The sequence below is a fragment of the Lissotriton vulgaris genome, chromosome 9, assembly GCF_964263255.1.
Source record: "Lissotriton vulgaris chromosome 9, aLisVul1.2, whole genome shotgun sequence".
NCBI lineage: Eukaryota > Metazoa > Chordata > Amphibia > Caudata > Salamandridae > Lissotriton > Lissotriton vulgaris.
The window spans coordinates 851,697,681-851,720,735 of NC_141697.1; positions in this window are offsets into that span (position 1 = coordinate 851,697,681).

Here is a 23,055-nt window from a genome sequence, read left to right on the forward strand (position 1 = left end):
CATCTCCTACGCCGACGACACTCAGCTGATCCTCTCCCTCACCAACGACCCGGCCACCGCCAGAACCAGGGATGAAAGACGTAGCCAAGTGGATGACGAACAACTGCCTGAAACTGAATTCAGACAAGACGGAAGTACTCATCCTGGGATCATCACCCTCCGCCTGGGACGACTCCTGGTGGCCCCCTACCCTGGGCAGCGCACCCAAACCGACGGACCACGCACGCAACCTGGGCTTCATCCTAGACGCCCCTCTCTCGATGACCAGACAAGTCAACGCCGTCTCCTCGTCATGCTTCAACATCCTACGCATGCTACAGAAGATCTTCCGGTGGATCCCCACCGAAACCAGGAAGACGGTCACCCAGGCCCTCGTCACCAGCCGTCTGGACTACGGCAACACCCTCTACGCCGGAACCACAACCAAACTTCAGAAATGGCTCCAGCGCATTCAGAACGCCTCTGCACGACTCATCCTGGACATCCCCCGACACAGCCACATCTCCGGACACCTGAGAGACCTGCACTGGCTCCCCGTCAGCAAAAGAATCGCGTTCCCACTCCTCACCCACGCACACAAAGCTCTCCACAACCAAGGCCCAAGATACCTCAACGACCGCGTGACCTTCTACGCTCCCTCCCGCCAGCTACACTCTACCAGCCACGCCCTTGCCTCCGTTCCCCGCATCCAAAGAGCCACCATGGGAGGAAGATCCTTCTCCTACCTGGCTGCCAAGACGTGGAACTCCCTCCCCATCCACCTCCGCCTGACCCAAGACCACCTCTCCTTCAGGAAGCAACTCAAGACCTGGCTTTTCGAGCAGTAGAGGACCCCCTCCCCCAAGCGCCTTGAGACCCTCCGGGTGAGTAGCGCGCTATACAAATGCTTGATTGATTGATTGATTGATTGATTGATGCCCCCAGGTTTTCTTCTTTCATGTTTCTGGGGTTAGAGAAATAGCCTAGGCAGAGCCGTCACCAGGGAAGAGGGACCGGGTGCGTTTCCCCAGACCGTTTTTTTCAGGGGCTTATACTGCCATTGCTATATGTGTTTATGTACCACAAAAAGGTAGCTCATCTGGTATTTGTGGTACATTGATGAATAGGTAGGTGGCGCCTTATGCAGGAGCTGTCACAAAATTTGTGTCCACGGGTACTGTTTTAATTTAGAGCGATGGGCTTATAGTACAAGACCATCAGAGAAAGAGCCCCCACCAAACATTACGGCGAGCTTAAGCCTAAGGGAGATGTGGCTGTCCCTGCTGATTCCTTATCCAGAATTCACTAATTGATAATAGAGGGGTCCGCGGCTTTTTCTCCAGACCCCATATCAACATAGACACCATAAGCAATGCGTACCCACAGTGTCACACAGTACTTTTTAGCAGTTCAAATGATAGTGAGGTCATTAGGGCTGCTGCAGCAGCCTCATTGTCTCATACAGGTTAAAATCTTATTCTACGCTTACACCATTGCTTTGCTTTGCTTCACACAGTTACATGTCCCCTCTTTCTCTGAGGTAAGGAAGGTTTCTTGGCACAGGTAGAAATTCTTCTGCCTCTTTTTTCAGGGTCTGCGTTGCCATTGCCCACACAACTGCACACTGCGATACTATAGTTAATTCTAAATGCTGGCCACACATGTTTTTCCGGCCATAATTGTACTCTTGATCTATCTACACTTGTGCGAAGGGTGTTCTCTATACCTGATACGAATGCGCTGCAGCACTGCAGATGATGCATTTACAGTCTGTAAGTACTTTTCAATTGGAACTAGCTAGTAAGGCAAGTCTCTTGAAGCTAACAATTGTTTGAACTGATTTTAATTTGTAGGGCGAGCCTTGGTAGCGCATGCGCTAATCTGCGAGGTATACTGTATTCAGGTAGGGACTTAAAGCTCCGCTCACTGTCCGCCCATATTTTTCATTGCCTCGTCATTGTCCACTGTAAACTGTGGCTGTTCATTGGTCAAAAGGCTTAGTAGTCCTTGCTTAGTACCACCTTGTCTCATTTTGTAACCTCACATGGCGAAACCCCTGTTAGGAAAGTTGTTACTCAGTAGGTTTTAATTACAGCTTCCGAGCACTATTTTCTAAAATACCTTTGAGGACTCGGTCTCTCCTGATACTTTAAGAAAAAAATGATATCAAGGGTGCTGACCACATAAGCAATGCAATAGGTCTTGTTAGCTAATGTTGTGTATCTGGCTTCCAGCCAGCAGAGCCTTATTTGTGGGAGTTGCCCTTCTTGGTTTTATCTTCCACTCAAACCAGCAAAATCCTTTCTCTGTTGCCTGGAATGGAACCATTTCTCGAGAGCAGGCCTCCCCTTCAATAAATCTTTGGCCTACGTGAATTCTGGCACAATGGCAAAACCTAAAGGATGCAAGTGTGGCCAGGGATCACAACCTTTTTTGGAACATGGTTAGGCAATCAGGAAATAAAGATCCTCACTTAATTCCTAATCATATCACAAATCAGGACTGGTTTAATCACTTTGGGAAACTTTATTCTGCGTCTAATTCAACGTGTCAAGTTGGGCTAGCTGACCTCCCAATTACTTGTCCCTTTTGGATGCTACTGACCCTTTTACCCCAGAAGAAGTAGAGGCGGCCATAAAGAAAATAGTCCCAGCAAAAGCCTCGGGTCCAGACCGCCTCCCGGGGGATCCTTTTCTTGCATACCCCCCCAATTGGGCAAACTATATTATGCTTTTAATTAATTCTATCGCAAAGGGTAGTGCAGTACCTGATTCTTGGAAAGGTGCAGGGGTGGTACCTATCTACAAAAAAGGTAAAAGGGATGACCCTGCCAACAACCGCCCAATCAGCTTGATCGATTCTATGCAGAAAGTAGTTGGCAGGGTGCTGTTACAGAGAATTTATCACTGGGTGGATGATAAGAATATCCTCTCCCAGTACCAACCATGTTTTAGGGCGTCAACTGTTGCATGTCTAAACACTTATAAGGTCCCAAAGGCGAGACTTATTGGCTATGCCAATGCTTGTTTTGAAGTTACATCTAAGGCAGTGAAGAGTGGTACTGCTGCAGAGTTACGATTTTTTTTTCAACCTGAGGCTAATTAGAGAGCCCAATAGGGGCCCATTTTGGGACCTGATTTTTAGTACTGCTGGTGCTGAGCACTGGCAGGACCTGGCCAACTTAGAGCCCTGTTGTATCTGAATTGCTAGGCTGGCAACATGCTTGTGTTATCTGACATAGTACTTCAGGTCAGTCGATTGGAAACGAAACAATCAGCAATGTGGTTGGGAGTTTGGTCATGTAGTACCTTGTGGACAACAGAGAGGTTTGCACTACGAGTTGGATGGATTAGTATCCTTGTTGAGAATACTGCTCTTGGCAACTCTGATCGGTCTGGTGTTTTTGAGTCTAATATTTCCATGACCAGAAATACCAGACTAAATTACCAGCTGCCGATTCAGACCCTGTCATACTACAGGTGAAGAGAGTCAGAGGCTGCAGGAGAGACACAGTTATGCCCCTGTTTGCCCTCCCCAGAACCGCATGGTGAGCCATCAGTGGTCACCCCAGAGAATGCAGCAATCCCCGCCTTCTGACGACCTCCACGACCCACCCCATCAACCCAGAGCTCACACTGTCACTTGTACAGAGCAGGTAGTGAATGTGTTAAACTCCCCAGGATTGTTCCACACCTGTACAAAAAGTTATCCTCCATTCATGGAAGTTTATCTCATGATGCCCATTACTTCATGGGGAGATACTGGCCTGTATCTTTGTATCTTATCTGGTATTTCTCCAATGAATTAATGAAAAACTCGTAATGGGACCATGGTTTATTAAGTCATGCCAATTTGGTTCTCTACTTTTTTTTAGGTCTCGCCTATGCAGCGTGAATGCGTTGCTTAGGAGGGTCTTTAGCCGTCGCTCTGCTCATTTTCAAGCACACACTTGTATTTGTGGCGGCCTCCACCTGCCGGGAGCGAGCAGCGGTGCACCACAAGCACGAGTGCAGTGCGCAGACTGCTCTCCCAAGCGCGTGCGCACGCACCACTCGTGGGCTCACCTCCTTCTACTCTTTTCTCTCATGCACGCACCACTCGTACTTCCTCCTCCATGCTATATTTACTGTAACACTCCCGCTCGGTGGTCCTCGTGCATCAGTGTAGTGGTGCAGTTCCTCAGCCTTTCACCCTCTGTATGCTCCTCAGCCTCTTGCAGCGCCTGGCCGCTCTCTGGCTCCTCGCAGCACCTGGCCGCTCTCAGGCTCCTCGCATTTTTTGTGGGGAAGGCTGGCAGCCGGCTCTGCTCCCTCATACTGCTGCTCTCCCGGCGCTGGGTGAACATTCCCAAACGTAGCCCGGCTCTGCTAGGGCTGTGCTACAGCTAGAGCAATGAATGCTGCATGCAGGGACATCCCCAGCCTAAGATGCTGAAAACGAGACGGAAGAACCCACGAACTGTGAGACCAGGATCTTATTGCAGGAAAGTTGTTGTTTTCATCTTGGATCCAGGACAACCCAACTGTCCAGTGGGTTGTTTAATATTTGTATGACCATAGTGCCTATACTGTGGGGTTTGTGGCTTATTTGTTTTACGCATAAATGTCCAAACAGGCTTTCCGTACCCCGCCGTGATTCAGTCCGTGCATTGCAGCACCGTGGACTTGCCAGTACTCGTTATCATCCTTATATGTTGTTTACCAGAAGTGGCTGGTTTAAGTTTGCCAGCGGGGGTAGGGCCAAGGGTTGCACAAGCATTGTGCAGTATGGTTTCATAATTCTCAATGCGTTTCAACTTTACTGATTAATCCTAAAACCATTAACAGGCCAAAGGGGAAAGCATTGTGTATTTCTGTGCATAGGAGCTGGAACTAAACCCCCACATGCTGATTTCGAAATAATATGCAATGCCGATGCTCAACACAAGTTTAAAAGTCCCAGTTTTAATAAAATAACCCAGGGAGAGATCAAATGAGTAATGTGCCCAGAGTCACACATTTTTTGGTCCAAGCGCGAAATAATGAATTAGATTTCAGGTCTCCCCGTTCCTTGGTCAGCTGTTTCTCCCTGCTCCATGCTATGTTCCTATAGCACGGCATGAAAAAGGCATCTTTGTAATTATTATGTATAATGCTGACTATACCATGTTTCTCACACTGGCCAGTGCACCCCAAGAATCACCTCTACTGCTCTTCCCGACGTTTGCGCTGTAAGTAGAAGCAGCAGTGGCAAAGCTAAAAGGCTTGAGTTGGGTATAAGCATAGAGGCACAAAGACATGCACACATTGACCTAGATCACACATGGCAGCACCTGCAGACAGACATATGTGTAAACAAACGGGTCAGCACACTTACACAAAACATTAAACCGACTACTAGTCATAAGAGTACTCCTGTACATAGACCATACATACCAGCACATCGGATTTAGGCTGGAAGGCTGTAATTGTTGTTGGTTTTTTTTAAGTCTGGGGGTAATAGTAATTTGGCGGGGCCTCTGCATCCCATTTTGTGAAGGATATAGGGCGACTTTCTTAAGTGTTTAAAATAATAATTTTATCCTCTACGTTTTTTGTTCCCAAACCAAGTAGCTGTGCGTTTCATTCTCTATTTCTCCCGTCAGTATTTATTAATTTATTTTGCCTGCCCTCTTATTTGAGTCACGGTGTAATATGAGTTCAACCCTAATTTGCAAATCCATTGGCGTCACACGGACTGCTCTGCCTCTAGGACTAATGAAAAGAGCACCAAGTCATCGCTTAATCACAGCTTTACTAGAATAGATAACCCTGAGAACAAAAGCCTGAAAGAAGTCTGGGGGAAGGACATTTGGCCCCTATTTAACAAAGTTAATGCATCGGCTAATTTAAAAAAACAGACACATTTGTCCTCCCTTTGGATTCATGTAGGATTCGCAATATTTTTTGCGAGTCCTACAGATTCCTTATTTGCGATTAGCTAATTGCTAATCGCAAATAAGGAATAACTCCCTATTCATTCCTATGGGCCTAGGAATGCATGGGGAGTCTTTCCTTATTTGCGATTAGCAATTAGCTAATCGCAAATGAGATTGCGATTTCAAGGGTGCAGGGGTGTCCAAAGGACACCCTGTAACACCCCTGAAATGTTAAATTACACAGATATTACACACACACATGTCCAAAGGACATGTGTGTGTGTAACATGCAACTTAGAAAAATGCTTTTAAAAGCATTTTTTAAAGTTTTCGCTATTTACCACAAGGTTTGACCTCGCGGTAAATAGCGGCCCGAAATTGCGATTTCGCAATTTTAAAATGGATGATGAATTGCATTTAAGGAATCTCAAATAGAGATTCCTTAAATGTAATTCCTCGCAAATTTGCGAATTCGCTATTACCGATTTTTGCATTTGGGATGATGAATCCCAAATGCAAACATTGCGCTCGCAAAGGGCCAGATTCTGAGAATCTGGCCCTTTGCAAGCGCAATTAAGCTTCATGAATCAGTCTGTAAGACTTTCAATGATGTGATGTTGACAATTCTTAGACATAAACGCGCCACTTTTGATGAACCCGCTGCTGCCATTGTTTTGTCCTGTCTGGCGATGTCCTGCAGAAGCCATTAGCTTGGTTCCGTATCATCTCGAGCTTCTGCCTCAGTTGCCGGCTAAGGGCTAAGTTGTGGCTTGGGCATCGTTAGCAACTCTTTATCCTTTAAAAATGAAACATCTCATGTCAGTCTCCAAATTGGCTGGGTCTGGATCAGTGCCTGCTTCTGGAGTCTACTCTGCAGCTGAATCATGTGGTAGATACTGTTTTACTCAAAAGCGAGAAAAAGAGATGTAGGTTGCTTACCTGAGGATATAATACCTGTCATGAAAAAGTCTACCTGACCTGAGTCTATGGTTTATTTTTTACCTTTTCGGGTTTGATTCTTATGCACTACGGGCCATATTATCAAGGGGGTTTATCTCCGCTTTTTTGGCTTTAAAAGCCAAGAAAGCGGAGATAAAATGATCTCCCTATTACCTAGCTGTCGCTAACACCAGTTAGCTACAGCTAGTAGGAGATAGCGACCATCTTGGGCCCCACTTTGCATGTCAGTGATATTTATCACTAATGACATGCAAAGCGGGCGTGCCAAGATGTTAGCGACTGGAAACAGTCGCTAACATCGCTATCTCCTATTACCAACTTATGGAGATATTCGCGCTAAGCGCGAATATCTCCAAAAGCTAACACCTGCCCTGAGCAGTTCTTAGCCATGTTATCCAATGGGAGGTGGATAACATGGCTAAGAGCATTAGCTCGGTAATGCATGAATATCGCTGACTTTTCAGCGATATTCATGCATTGCGGCCGATTTTTATCGCATTTGCGATAAACCTTGGTAATACCAAGGTTTATCTGCGATAAAAATCGCCGCAGCTCAGCGGTAAATTTTTGTCTCTAACCAAGCAATAGCGATATTTATCGCTATTGCTTGGTAATATGCCCCGTACGTGTTCTTCATGCTATCCATTTTGGAATGAAAACCTTCCTCCATCTTCTCAACACAATAAGGGACTTTACGTAGATTTGCAATGGTCGGGATACATATGTATGTAGTTTACATATTTTGAAATGCCCCATGTCTGAGAAGCTTTCTTACTTCATTGTTTTTCACAAAGCAACTCATGTCGTGGAGCTGGCTTTTAAATCTTTATAGGCCAAGTAAATTTTTTTTAAATGAGATTATAGTATTGAAATAGGAGACTGAGCCTTTTTTTTTATACCTTTTAATAATGGCCTTCTTGAAATAATGCATGCCATGTAGAAACACTTCTGGGCTGGCTGGTAAAAGCTAGAAACTTAAAAGCCACTGCTCCTGCCAAATCATTTTTGTGCTTGATCTTAATACTAGAGATCCTGAATGTGCTGGCCTCTGTGGCCAGCTTGGGCCATATCCATTTTTCACGACCTTCCTGAGGAGGAAAGTTTTTGCCTCGGGTCCTAGGGTTATTCTAAACAGCAAGATTCACTAGCAGTATTTAAAATTCAGGGGCTGTGACTTGCAGCACAGTCAACCTTGTAAGCCTTAGCCGGCGCCTCATCAGTCTCTTGCCCATGCTGGGAACATTGTTTGGCTCAAGGCTGCAGCAGAAGCAAATTTTTTCATTCTCAAACACCATGATCTCAAGCCTCTCTCGTAAAGGTGAGAGAAAAATTACCTCTAGCCAATGGGTTTTGCAGATAACATGCATGGTGTATTACCTTCTTTTAGGGAGGAAACCACCACCTGTCCTTCCCTCCCTGCAAACCCATTAAAGAAACATCTTGAACAAGCATTGGCATAGCCAATAGATCTTGCTTTTGGGACCTTATAAGTATTTAGTTATGCAGCACAATATCCTTGGTGTAACAAAATCAACTGTTGTATGGCTAAACACTTATAAGGTCCCAAAGGAGAGACCTATTGGCTATGCCATTGCTTGTCTAATATTACATGTACTTAGAGTGCCTTTGGATCACCCTTGTTAATGTTTGGATAGCAATGTTATCTATCCCATTTCACTGACCCTGTTTCATGACCTGCCTGACCCTGTTCCATGGCTTTCCTACATATTCTTGTAGTTGTCCCCCTTGGAGGCATTTCAGTTCCACTGAGTTAGATTGTGTAATGTATCCACCGCTGACGTCAGACCTTACTTGACAGCGGTCTGGTGCTGCGATCGTTTTTCTCCTCCTCTCTCTCATCGCCCTCCTCGCCCAACACCCTCTCTTTCCATCCTTGCTTCAGGTCACCGACATCCAGCATCTGCTTGTTTTAGTCTGCAAAGTTACTTGTCTTTTTGATAATAAAGTCAGCATTAAAGCAATGAAGATGATTAATGTATAAATAGGAAACTAAAACAAAACAATGGCAGTGGTAATCAAATGTTGTGCGTAAATTGCATCTTTTTCTGCACTTGAAATGTGCATTTGAAAGCTGTTAAACAGCATCAGGGCAGATGTGCTGTTAAACAGACATCTACACACAGAGACTTGCCCAGGCAAGGCTGGCAGCTGCCTGTCAGTGCATGGTGCTGATTGGTCCCGCTGTTAACCAGCATCACACGAGGAGAGTACTGGTCTGTGCTCGTTACATCTCAGGTCATTTTAGTGCCCTAAAGGGACTTTGAAGTAACATAAGGTCAAGCCGGCATAGCTCCTAAAAGATTATTGTCACCACTTTGATCACTCTTTCCATGTTTGGACATGTGCTAATCACTGTTAATCACTGTTAATCACTGCCAAACAAGAGTCTTTCAGAATCTATCAAACTCTATCCACTTCCATGCTCTGATAATGTCAATATTATGCTTAGCCTGGGGGCTGGGCCCCCGCCTATATTAATCCACGTTACAGCTTTGATTTACAGCTCGGCCTATTCAAACTTCTATTTTCAGAGGTTAATAGAAAGGTAATAGGTTACTGACAAATAATTATTTACAGTTTATTTATGGTGAGCTCTAGGGTTCCCAAGCCAGAATGGTATCAATCTTGGTCTGTAGGGGTGCCACCTGGCCGGTCTCCACCTTTTGTCCCAAGTACACCACTGAACCATGCCCCATCTGGCACTTACTTGCCTTGATTGTGAGGCCTGCCCTCTGCAGAGCCTTCAACACTTCCCAGAGGTGGTGCAGATGTTCCTCCCAAGTGGCACTGAACACTGCAATGTCATCCAGGTAGGCAGCACTGAAATCCTCCAGCACAGTCAATACCTGGTTTACCAACCTCTGAAAGGTGGCAGGGGCATTCTTCAATGCAAAGGGCATCACCTGAAATTTGTAGTGCCCCTCTGGTGTTGAGAATGCTGACCTCTCCTTTGCCCTATCATTTAAGGCCATCAGCCAGTACCCAGACATTGAGTCAAACGTACTGAGGTACCAGGCAGCTCCCAACCGATCGATGAGCTCATCAGCTCTGGGGATGGAGTGCACATCAGTCCTGTTGACCGAATTGAGCCCTCGGTAGTCCACACAGAACCGGAGTTCTGGCATGGCACCGGGTGCGGCAGCTTTTGGGACCAAGACCACTGGGCTGGCCCAAGGGCTGTTTGAGGGCTCAATCACCCCTAGTGCTAACATCTTGGAGACGTCCTCCTTGATGCAAGCCTTGACCCTGTCAGTCACTCTGTAAATTTTGTGTTTTATAGGACGACTGTCCCCAGTATCAACATCATGGACACACCACTTAGTGACACCAGGGGTCAGGGAGAACAGAGCAGCAAACTGTTCCAACAGTTGGCGACAGTAAATCCTTGGGTGAGGAAGACTCCGCCCAGAGGAAACACAGCCCTAATGGGAAAGAAAGACTGGAAAATTCCTATGTTGCCCGAACTGACCTATCAGGCCCCTCAAAGCATAGCCTGGAGGTGACGGGTTCCTCCAGTGTATCTATGCTTGAGGTTATGCTGATGCTCCAGAAAACCTTGCAGGACATTTTAGAGGTCTCAGTTTTAAATAATTAAATTCTAAAAACACAAGGTAACCAGTTTAAGAATGTAATCACGGAGTTGACACAGATTAAAGGCCTAATGCCCTCACTAGTAAGACCAGTAGAAGCCCATGAGGAAACTAAAGCGGATAGGGGGAAGAAGCGGTATGGATGAGCAGACTTCAGAAGGATGAACCAACAGTATATATATATCCTGCTGCCCTTTGATTATAAAAAGATGTGGGGAAAGGAGGTTTAAAAAACAAAATACCCCGTGGCTAAGGAAGGGGAAAAGGGCCCATCTAAATGCCAACCCTTAAAGCGACAGGAGAACGGGAAAGGGTTAACCTCAGACCAAAAGCCAGTTGATAGGGTAGTGACGCCGGAAACAAAATAGATAATTTTCGCAGACACATGAGCATCCACCCGTAGTCCTGAGGTACAACCTAGGTGGAAAACGGGAAAAAGTATGGTAAAGAGTGCCAATGATACCTTGAGGAAACACCCCAGGGAAAAGGAGGATGTAGTTATAGAATGGGGGATGGATACGTCCTTAGGCGCAGGGCTTAGTAACTGAAACCCCGGGAAGGGCCTCAGAAAGAGAGGTAGTGAAGAAGGAAATAGGCAAGAAGGAAAGAGATGTTAGATGGACGCCCACAAGACTTACAGCTAGAAAGGCGTGCAGATCCCTGGCTCTTTGTAGAACCAATAGGACAGGGAAAAGGTGGGAAAAGAGTTAAGAAACTAAATTCCCTAAATCGTTCCCAGCTCCTCTCTTCGTTTGCGAAATGTCCTAGCTTAAGATATGTTAGTAAGAAGACCTAAAAGAAGTGGGGTTCCTGGTTCACACCAAAGGGGAAGAAATAACAAAGGTCATACTCCATTCTGCACTAATAAAAGTTGCAATGGAAAAGGCAGAAGCTGTGATGCTAAGTGAAGGAATTAGAATAATAAAAAGGGAGGAAGTGCTGATGGATAAACAAGGGAAACCATTTCTCAGAAACCATGCGGGGTTGGGAGAGTGGCAAATAAAAATGATTAGCTCGGGATGGGGTTAGAAGGAAGATCTTGAAATCACAATAATTCCTAAATCTCTAGGGTGGGATGACGAAGATGTTCTGGTCAGGAATAGATATAGAGAATTGACATACATGGAATGCGAGAAAGATGGGTACTTGAACAATATTGATTAGGAACTAGGGTTGTTGCACAGCCTATCCATTTTGTCTTGGAATATCAATGGCTATAAAAGAATATTGTTACAGGAAAGCTTTAAAACATCCTTAGGAAGACCGACATTGTCTGTTTACAGGAGACCTGGCTGTGAGATGAAACCCCTGTTACTGAAGGTTTCACACACCATCTAAGCCTGCAAGAAAGAATATATTAGGTAGGCCATCAGGCGGTCAGTTAACGTTGGTTTCAACAAGGATAGCTAGAGATATAGAACTCCTTGAACTCAAGTGTAATTGGGCACTAGGTAGTAGAGTGTTGACATCAAATAACAACTCAGGTGGTGAAGGATTATGCATTGTAAATGTGTACATACAGAAAGGAAAAATAAATGACTATAAAGTGGACCTGGAACGCTTAAAAAAGGACCTGGAGGTCTTGTGTGATATTTACCCTAGAGACGTGTTTTTGATTCTGGGTGATTTTAATCACATACTAAATCCCCCAAAAATTGACTCGTGGCAGAGTGATCTGTTAAGAGTCTATAACATAGAGATTGCTAAGTTCCCCAGTTGCGACACCTCATCTCAAGATGTAGAGCTTGGACAGCTGCTGGTGGCCATGGGCCTGGTCTGTGTAAATGGAAGAAAAGAAGTGGATCGGCCCGCAAAGCACACCTTTACAATAGGGCAGCAAATGTGTCCCATAGATTATGTATTTACTCAGGCGTGGAGCTTTCATTTAATTAAACATTTTGAAATACTTAGGGTGGAAGGTAGTGACCACTACCACTGCTCATAGAATTATATGTAAACAGGGCCCGCTGAGACATAAGCATAAGTCAGTCAGTCATAAATACTTTTATTTAATTTCATTAAAAAATCATAAAAGGGTGGGGAACCACCATTATTATAATGTGCATTTTGAAGTTAAAAACAAGAGAGTTTAAAACATTTAGACAATGCCGTTAATGGATATGCTGGAACCTATTAAATTAGTTAAGGATTTCCTTTTTTTCCAGTTTTTTGCTGCCATTTTGAGAAATGTTATTGCTGTACAGGATAGTTGGATTGATAATCCTCCAAGGCATTGGATGACGGCTGCTCTACATGACCGTATTTGTTCCTTCCTGAAGGCTAACCGGATGACCCTCTGGTTCACCCCTGCCACTCTCTAATTCACCACTGTCACTCTCTGGTTCACCACTGTCACCCTCTGGTTCACCACTACCACCCTCTGGTTCATCACTGCCACCCTCTGGTTCTTCACAGCACCCTCTGGTTCACCACTGCCACCCTCTTGTTCAAGACTGCCACCCTCTGGTTGATCACTGCCATCCTCTGGTTCATCACAGCACCCTCTGGTTCGCCACTGCCATCCTCTGGTTTGCCACTGCCACCCTCTGGATCATCACTGCCAACCTCTGGTTCACCACTGCCATCCTCTGGTTCACCACTGCCACCCTCTGGTTCATCACTGCCACCCTCTGGTTCACCACTGCCACCCTCTGGTTCATCACTGCCACCCTCTGGTTCATTACTTCACCCCTCTGGTTCACCACTGCCACCCTCTGGATCACCACTGCCACCCTCTGGATCATCACTGCCACCCTCTGGATCATCACTGCCACCCTCTGGTTCATCACTGCCACCCTCTGGTTTGCCACTGCCACCCTCTGGATCATCACTGCCACCCTCAGGTTCACCAGTGCCACCCTCTGGTTCATCACTGCCACCCTCTGGTTCATCACTGCCACCCTCTGGTTCACCACTGCCACCCTCTGGTTCATCACTGCCACCCTCTGGTTCATTACTTCCACCCTCTGGTTCACCACTGCCACCCTCTGGATCATCACTGCCACCCTCTGGTTCATCACTGCCACCCTCTGGTTGGCCAATGCCACCCTCTGGATCATCACTGCCACCCTCTGGTTCAAGGCTGCCACACTCTGGTTGATCACTGCCATCCTCTGGTTAATCCCTGCCACCCTCTGGTTCATCACTGCCACCCTCTGGTTCTGCACTGCCACCCTCTGGTTCACTAGTGCCACCCAATGGTTGATCACTGCCACCCTCTGGTTCAAGGCTGCCACCCTCTGGTTGATCACTGCCATACTCTGGTTCATCCCTGCCACCCTCTGGTTCATGCCACCCTCTGGTTCTGCACTGCCACCCTCTGGTTCTGTACTGCCACCCTCTGGTTCACCAGTGCCACCCTCTGGTTCACCAGTGCCACCCTCAGGTTCACCAGTGCCACCCTCTAGTTGATCACTGCCACCCTCTGGTTGATCACTGCCACCCTCTGGTTCAAGACTGCCACCCTCTGGTTCATCACTGCTATCCTCTGGTTCATAACCCTCTGGTTCACCACTGCCACCCTCTGGTTCATCACTGCCACCCTCTGGTTCATCACTGCCACCCTCTGGTTTGCCACTGCCACCCTCTGGATCATCACTGTCCCCCTCTGGTTCACCACTGCCACCCTCTGGTTCATCACTGCCACCCTCTGGTTCATCACTGCCACCCTCTGGTTCACCACTGTAGATTATGGGGGCAAAGCAAAGCACACCTTCCCAGCCTCAACTGAGATGAATTCATTTGGGGCTGGTTAATGTGTCACTGAATTTGAGCTTCAAGTCTGGCACCTGCTTCCTTAGCTGTAAGTGCTTCCTGTTGCAGTTTAATTTTTTTTACAGGAGCATTGTGCCATACTTGTAACTATTCTCTGACCCTGCTTTGAGGGTCAGAGCAGGGTCAGAGAATAGTTGCAAGTAGGCAACTGAACTTTGGAGGGGCCCCTCAGGAAGCACTACAGGGAATGGTTACAAATTAGCTTGAACTTTTGCACCTGCTAAGTGCTTTCAGTTTTGCAAAATTCGTTTTTGTGCAATTTCGCTAGATTCGCGGGGCGCGAATTCGTGCTAAATCGAACTCGCAATCCGCGAATTCGTGCAAATTTGCGGATTGTTTTTTTTTGCGTGTTCGCGGGGTTTTTTGCATCTTCGCAAGCCGCTTGCAGCGCACCGACCACGAAGTTACCCATGCGGTCGTACATGGGCATGGCCATCTTGTGCGCATTGCGTATTTCCGGTTCCGGGCGCTATTGACAATCTCGCGTTGTGTGCGGCGCGCTATTACGAGTTCGCCTGTGTTTTTGCGTGCTCGTGGGGAAAATATCGTGCAAACTTACCCACGTGGTCCTCTATGGGCGCGGCCATCTTGTTTTTAATTCATTTCTATGGTTTTTGGGCATGCTACCTTACTATCCATCTTACATCTTTATAATCCTATGTTTTTTTGAACTTATTTTTGCTTTTATTTGCTTATTATCTATCTCTACAATTTCCTACATCTATATTTTGTGTTTTTTTAAAACTTTTTGTTACTTTATTACCTACTTTATTTCTTTCACTCTCTCTCTTACTTTTTTTTCACACCTATTCTTCTTTCCTTTTTCTTGTACCCAGGACCATGTCAAAGGGAGCCGACATGGGGCAAGGGGAAGGGCCCAGCACCCCGTACCCTGCTCCCTTGCGAGCGTTTGAGGGGGGAGCTAGTCCAGGCCAGGGAGATCTTCTCTGCGGTGGAGGTGGCCGCCTTGATGGTGTTTGTGCAAGCCCACCTCCCTAAGACCGTGGCAGCAGGTGGGCGGATTGCTTTTGGTTACGGCCTCCGGGAGCGTCACCAGCTGAGGGAGAAGGTGTGCTGGCGCATGTGGAAGGAGTCTGGGGTCCGGCACACCTACCAGCTAGCGATGCACCGGTGGACTGACATCCTGCAAAGGGAGCATGATATGCTCGACCTGCTAGGATTGGAGATCCCTGGCCTTGGTAAGTAGCTATTTAATAACTACTTTTTTTTCTTTTGCTCTGTTATATTGCTAATCTATTTCTTTCCTGAAGAGTACGAATGCTGCTGATTCGATTACATTGCAGGTAAATTAATCTTTAAATAGCTTCTGTCATTGCAGGTGCTCGCCTGGTTATTGGCGTTGCTACTATGCTTACTTGTTTGCAACTTTTTACTCATTTGAGAGCATTACTGCGTAATTTTAGAGACAGTACACTCAAGTCTAGTCCTTCTTTGTACTCCTGCTGCTGCCACTTTGAAGAGATAGTGGTGGATTGATACGTTGAGTATATTATTTATTACTTGTTATAGGACATTTGTTAGTGGCCTGCAATTATGATGACGGACTGTGTCTGTTACGCGACGTCTCGTGCTGCTCAGTGATGGCAGTTGTACTAGAACCTTTTTGTTGTTGGTGTAGTTAGTGAATTACAAAACTTTCCTATTAGACGGTCTGCGAATCCTGCAATACTGTACTACTATCCTCCTAGTTGACAAGATCAGATGCAATTGTTGTTAATTTGTTTCCCCGACATAATTTTAGATTGTGTTCAAAGAAATCAAATATTTCCCCAAAAACAATAATCCATGTTGTGTTTCTTTATTTCATGTTCACCAGAAGCTCCCAGGGGCAACGCGGCGACGGCGACTGAGACACCAGTGGAAGAAGGTGGACAGGATCAGTCCCTTGCAGGCTCTTCTACTGGCCCCAGTAAGTTGTTCTATTGTTCTATTAATACTTATACTTCCCTAACTTTTACAGCTCCTATTCATTACAAACTGTTTCCTAATAATTCTATGTTTTACAAAAGAGTATTTGATCTTCTTCTTATGTAGACTTATCCTGCCTCTACCATCACTCTTTGTGCTACTACTATTTACGATTATGAGTCGGTCTGTGTAGTCAGCTAAGCTTGCCCAGTCGGCAAACGGTGTGAAACAAAACTCTGATCCAGCAATAGCTCTAGGCACTGAGTGCAGTCCTCTGGGTTGCCCTTGCTGTCTATTCCAGTCTTCTTAATGTAAGTGCTTTGACAATTTCCAACAACAAAATGTCATTGTTTACACCAAGTAAAAGGTAGCAGTTGCTTTTTGATTTGAGAGGAGCACATCCCATACCGCTAGTGTTTCAGGGACTATTCTGCACACAAAGAAGTATGGACAAGAGAAATAGAACATTGTTGATGATAGGTGCAGTTCGACTTTCGACATAGCTCAATCCGAACAGAAGTTGAACCCCCCAATCCCCTGACCGACTATCTAGTGTAACTGACCAATGATTTTACGACCCCGAAGAACAGAAGAAGACTATCGCCGAGTCCCGGACTATCTGAGTCACTGAAACATGACTGCCAAGTGCAGTAGTTCAAACCCTTCCGCTCACTCACTCGTGAACAAAAACCACACAGTGTTTGTTAGTTTTAAAGTTTTATTTTCAATTAAGAAATGAAAACATTATTTCTTTATTTTTAATAGCATAGTATTCGGAGCGAGCAATGGTGATGGATGAAGACGACGTTAAAGTTTAAACAATATTCCCATGAATTAAATTACTATGACTCAAACTTAATAATAGTTAACAGACACATGACATTATTAGAATAACTGTGCGGGAGCCCACACCTTCTTTAAAGTACTTAAAGTACTGCTGGTGATGACTTACTAGTAGTTGGTGAATCGTCTGGCAGAAGGGCAATGGAATATTCTTTCTGTAATGAGAAAAATGGTGCACGTTAAGCAAGCATTCATCAGTTGTCATAAGAAGAAGTGTAGCATTTTATGGAATAAGCATATAAAAGGTTAACACTTCCTCACCAAAACCGTTACTTTTTTTCAATCCCAGTAACAAAAAATGTGTTATGTAACATTTTCTTCCATTACGAGATAAAATAGGGGGTTGTGTATGGCATCTGAAAATATGACATGTTTTTCCTAGACGTCACAACATCTGATGCGGCACAGATGACCACCAGTGCCGGGGCCAGCACTGCGGAGGGGTCCACTCTGGATGTGGCGGCGCCAATAGGAGGAGCTGGGGGGGAAGACTCAGCGGCGGCGGACGGTGGTAAGTTATTATACTCCTTACTCATTGAAATGTTTTTGAGTAGGCGCGCAAAGGAGTGTATGATGTACTGTACAGTAGTACACAGTACGCTAGTATAAGTAGATTGTACTGTTAATAACAGTTACTAATTTAGAGCTACTTTTTGGGCTACTATCACGGAAAAGACAGTCAACCTTGACTTGTAATAGCATTAGCTGCAGTACTTCTCGGGTAACCAATGGCCCCCTCTATTTCACTTCAACTCAGCTTGCAAATTTTTATTGTGAAGCCAAGTCATATCAGATGTAGTTTAGGGATGTGAAGAACGAAAAGTTAAAGAAGGATGAAACGAAGGACGAGCGAGTCTTAATATTTATGACTGTAAAGAATGGTTTTGTTGAATGCAATTCAAGATAAGAAGACGGCGGTTTCCAAACTATAATGAAACGGGTGTTAGTTGGTTGTTGACAAAAATAAATTTTGGTACATTTGAGACATTAAGAAGAATCATAGACGTACTTTGGAAGCCTGGATGTTATCTTCTTTATCCTCATCGATCGCAGAGATGTATGATGTAGTAAACAGACGCTGAGTGGATGAAGTATGGCTAGTGACAGTGCCACCCCGATAGAAAAGTAAGACATTCCTATCCCCACCTGCATGTACTGCTTAAAGTACTGCGAGTCTGCATCATCAAGGCCTGCGTCTGTATTTCTTGGGTGAAAGCTGAGTGAGCTGCCATTATGGCGGCCAAAATGGCTATGTGCTCTCAGCCGGTTCTAATTCCGATCCTGGCTACCGGGTACTGTGGAGGTTCTCGCGGATTCGTCTCAGCCGTCTCAGCTTTCCAACTTCTCCGCGTGTAAAAAATGACTTCCGCATTTACACGCGGAGACGTTGGAAAGCAGTACGGCTAAACCTGCCGCGCACACGGATACTCCTATGGTGTGTCGCATCTTTGGTATTAACCATCACACGGACGGCTGAGACGAATCAGCGAGAACCTCCACAGTACCCGGTAGCCGGGTCGGAATTAGAGCTGAGAGCACATAGCCATTGTGGCAATAGCTTTGGAACCGCTGGCCGCGGGAGCCCGGGTGAAGTCGTGGGCTACTAGCCCTGACGAAACACGTGTTGGCTGGGCATGGTGAATAAAATCTGAATTGAAGAAAAACTTCCATCAAGACTACTTCCACATTGTTTGTCTATTGCTTGTGTTGTTTGATTACCTACAGCATTTACTCTGTAAAAGGCGACGTGTGCACAGATACCTGTTGTATCAATTACGTTTGGATCTTGGTCCTAATTGGAGGTTTAGGTTGTTCCTCCTATCTGGGGCACCGTCAAAATAGTGGTTAGAAATTATAAATAACGTCACACACGGGAGGCGCCAGTTGTGGATCGACAATCAAAAAACCTGGTCCGTTATCTTCAAAATGTTTTACTGTGTTTGCTACTTGCTGGTGTTACTGATGCTGGTGTTACCGAGTGTCAACTTTCCGTTGAATTATTTTGACTTTATGTTAAAGACTATTGGCTACAGTATTTTTCTTTCTTTCTTCATAGATGCTACTCCAAAAAAGGTCACCCGCAAGGAGATGGCTGTCCGGGCCAGGGCCCTTAAGCTGGAGGCTATTTGTGCCGAGTATCGGCGGTTGTGGGCTCGGGAGCATGAGGACACATCAACATCAACCAGTACATCCTCCTCCACTGCCCCCGGGTACACCAACCACAAGCCTCCAGCCAAACGGAGCCGTGGCCCGACAGCCTCCCGCTGCCGCTGCACAGCAGCAAAAACAACAGCTGCCCCCCCCCCCCCCCCAGAGCCTGGATGGCACGTGTTCAAGTTCAGGGATTTATATAGCGCACTACTCACCCAGAGGGTCTCAAGGCGCTTGGGGAAAGGGGGTTCAGTTTTTGTCGAATAGCCAGGTTTTAAGTTCTTTTCTGAAGGAGATGTGGTTTTGGGTGAGGCGGAGGTGAGTGGGGAGTGAGTTCCAGGTCTTGGCCGCTAGGAAGGAGAAGGATCTGCCACCCATGGTGGATTTTCGGATGCGCGGGACTGCAGCGAGGGCTTGATTGGACGATCTAAGTTGGCGGGTGGGTGTGTAGAAAGACAGTCGAGTGTTGAGGCATTCGGGTCCAAGTTTATAGAGGGCCTTGTGTGCGTGGGTGAGAAGACGGAATGTAATTCTCTTGTTGACGGGAAGCCAGTGGAGGTCTTTTAGGTGTCTGGTGATGTGATCTTGGCGAGGGATGTCCAATATGAGTCTCGCTGATGCGTTTTGGATGCGTTGGAGTTTTTTCTGTAATTTTGCTGTGATTCCGGCGTATAGTGTGTTACCATAATCCAGTCGACTCGTGACCAGTGCGTGGGTGACAGTCTTTCTTGTTTTGACAGGGATCCAGCTGAAGATCTTTTTGAGAATACGAAGTACGTTGAAGCAGGAGGATGAGACTGTGTTGACTTGTCTGGACATCGAGAGAGAGGAGTCAAGGATGAAGCCCAGGTTGCGTGCGTGGTCTGTGGGTGTGGGTGCTGTGCCCAGAGTGGAAGGCCACCAAGAGTCGTCCCAGGCAGAGGGGGAAGATCCTAGGATGAGCACCTCCGTTTTGTCTGAGTTGAGTGTTAGGCGGCTATGTTTCATCCATTCGGCTACTTCTTTCATGCCTTCGTGAAGATTAGTTTTAGCGAGTGGACTACCTTGAGCGGTTGGGCGAAAAACATCATCGCCAGCTCCGGGACCTCCGCAAAGAGCTGCGGGACGTGCAGCACTAGCTGTCCACATTACGCCACCGGAGGAAGTGACTGTCCCTTGCCCCTTTTTTAAAGACTGTTGGGGGGTAGGAATTGGGTTTTTGGGAAAGGGGACTTTTTGATTTTTGGACATTGGTTTGGTTAGTGAGGGGGATGAGTTGGGGTAATTTATTTTATTTTTGTGACAACAACATCCATAATTTATATTTCTTAATAATTATATTTTTCATACCAAAACACAGTATACGCGCTCATATTATTTTGTGTGGGGGTTGGCGGTGGATACTGAACGTTTGGTTTTTCAAACTTACCAGCATGAATGAAACATCTTGTCCTGAAATGTACTAAAATGCAAGTAACCAAGTTAGTCAATTCAGTAGCCCTACTACTGTACTTTACTAGTAGTACTGTCAGTGTCTGCTCTCCTCCCAACTTAGTCCTAGCCCATTATTCTACTACCTCTCCAATATGCTTATCTTACCTGTGATTTGTGAATCACGGTTGGTGAATAAGGTTGGTTGTTGACTTGAATCCTCGACGGATGCAATATCATTGTTGTGCTGGTAGCAGTAGTGGTACACACTGGCAGTATCACCATATGAAAAAAAGGAAATGAAACATTGAGTGGGCTGAGCGTAGCATTAGAAACAGTACATTAGATAGTACGGTAGAGAACAGTGCCCTAAATTTAGCCTAAGCAGTGTTAAATCAATGTAAATATAAGTAGTAGTTGCGTGGAGTTGGACTGCTATAAGAAATTAAGGCAAAGGACACGTCATCAACGTAAGGTAAGCATTAAGCATTTGATTGTTCATGTCGTGTAGGATGCGGATGTTCTTATCAATCCACGATGGCGCACATGAACTTCTGATTGTAATGATTTTGACTGCTTTGACCTTATCCTCCCCAGCAAGTGTGTAGAATGTATTGTTGTTGTCAGTCACACCACAATGAAATACCACACAGCCCGGGGGAAGAGGGTTAGGGTTTGAAAATTGGATGGGAATGTTTTTTTTTGGGAAAGTTTGGTAGAGAGGAAAAAAACACAGCATGGACATTCAAACAACAAATGAAGAGAAACAAATCTTTGGATTTGAAGATATTGATAAATCTTTAAAGGGACATAAAGGAAGTGCACTACTGCATGCCAGAAGTTGTTTACTAAATGGATGGTTAGGTTACTGCAAAGTAGCACTACTACTGCAACTTACTAGTAACTACGAAGAAACAAGTTGAGAGTACAGGGCTGCAGTCATTAAGCAATTTCACTTGCCTCTCTGCCATCAGAGAGAATAAACACTTAGAACATTAAATTACTGTTAAACATAGCAAAAACATAGCAAATTTAGAAGCAAATAGCAAAGAAATGCAGAGTCACACTCATAGAAGTTCACAGCAATAACATTACTTAAAAGATAAGTAGAAATGAATGGATACTGTTACTGGGTGTTGTTGTACTTGTCCTGTTGAATTTGGGAAGTTGCATGCATCAAGCCATTCCTCTTATTTGCGGAACTCCTCCGTTCCATCTGATGCTCCGTCGATCAATGTTGGTGACCAGAAGACACCCTGTCCACTGCCTGCCTGGTGGATGCTGAATTGCGGGTGGTTAATGTGAAGCCTGACTTCATCCTTTTTTCCATTGCACAGGGTGAAAGCCGCCCTGTAAATGTTGATGCAAAAACAGGAAGTGATATTAAAACACCACTGAGAGAAAAATATAAGGTACGTACGCTGTGTAGTGCAAAAAGTCAAACTTTCAGTTTCAGAATCAACAGTACAATAGTTTTGAAAGGGCGTACTCTGAGTCTCCTTTTGAAGGATAAATAAGTATGGGCGAATTTTGCGGATCTTTCCCCTCAAGCTAGGTGTAGTGTAAACTACGATTTTAGAACAAAATTAGACCTTCCCAGCAGTGCTCCCAGACCCTTAAACACAGACGCTAAAATGTAGAATACCCCCAATCAGACCACAAAAAACGTGCAATACTGCTACCTGTCTGAGGCCTAGTGGAAAATGGTGACAAAACGTACTTTGAAAGTAAAGTAGGCCCAAATCCCCCCTTTCCCACTATGGACTTTCTTCAAACCACTTGCAACCAAAATTAGACATTTTTCGACAAGTGCTCCAAGAGTAGACCCCAGAACCCAGTTGCCAAAATCTCGAACACCCCCAAACACATGCAATACTGCTAACCCTAACGAGCCCTAAGTTAAAAATAGTGTCAAACGCTTTCTTCAACTAGGCCCTAACTCCCCTTTGCCACCATGGATTTTCGTCAAACCTCTTGGAATCAAAAGTATCCATACCCAGCGTTGCTCCAAGACCCCAAAACCCACCCACAAACACCAGGAACCCCCCCAAACAGCCCCCCGAAAACGCTAAAGTGAGCAAAATGCCTGAAAATTGAAACGCTTTTTCACCTCCGATTTGCTCCAAACCACTTTTATCCGGTATTAGACCTTCACAGCAATGCCCCCAGATCCGTCAACCCAGGCGGAAACAAGTTTAACACCCCTAAACAGGCAAAAAGCAAAAATACAAAAACAGGGACTTAGACATATTTAGCCCTAGTTCCAAAATCACTCCATGCGCGCTCTGCAGCTAATCCCTAACTCCCCTTTGCCACCATGGATTTCCGTCAAACCTCTTGCAATCAAAAGTATCCATACCCAGCGTTGCTCCAAAAACCCACCCACAAACACCAGCAACCCCCCAAACAGCCCCCGAAAACGCTAAAGTGAGCAAAATGCCTGAAAATGGAAAAACTTTTCCACCTCCGATTTTCTCCAAACCACTTTCATCCGGTATTAGA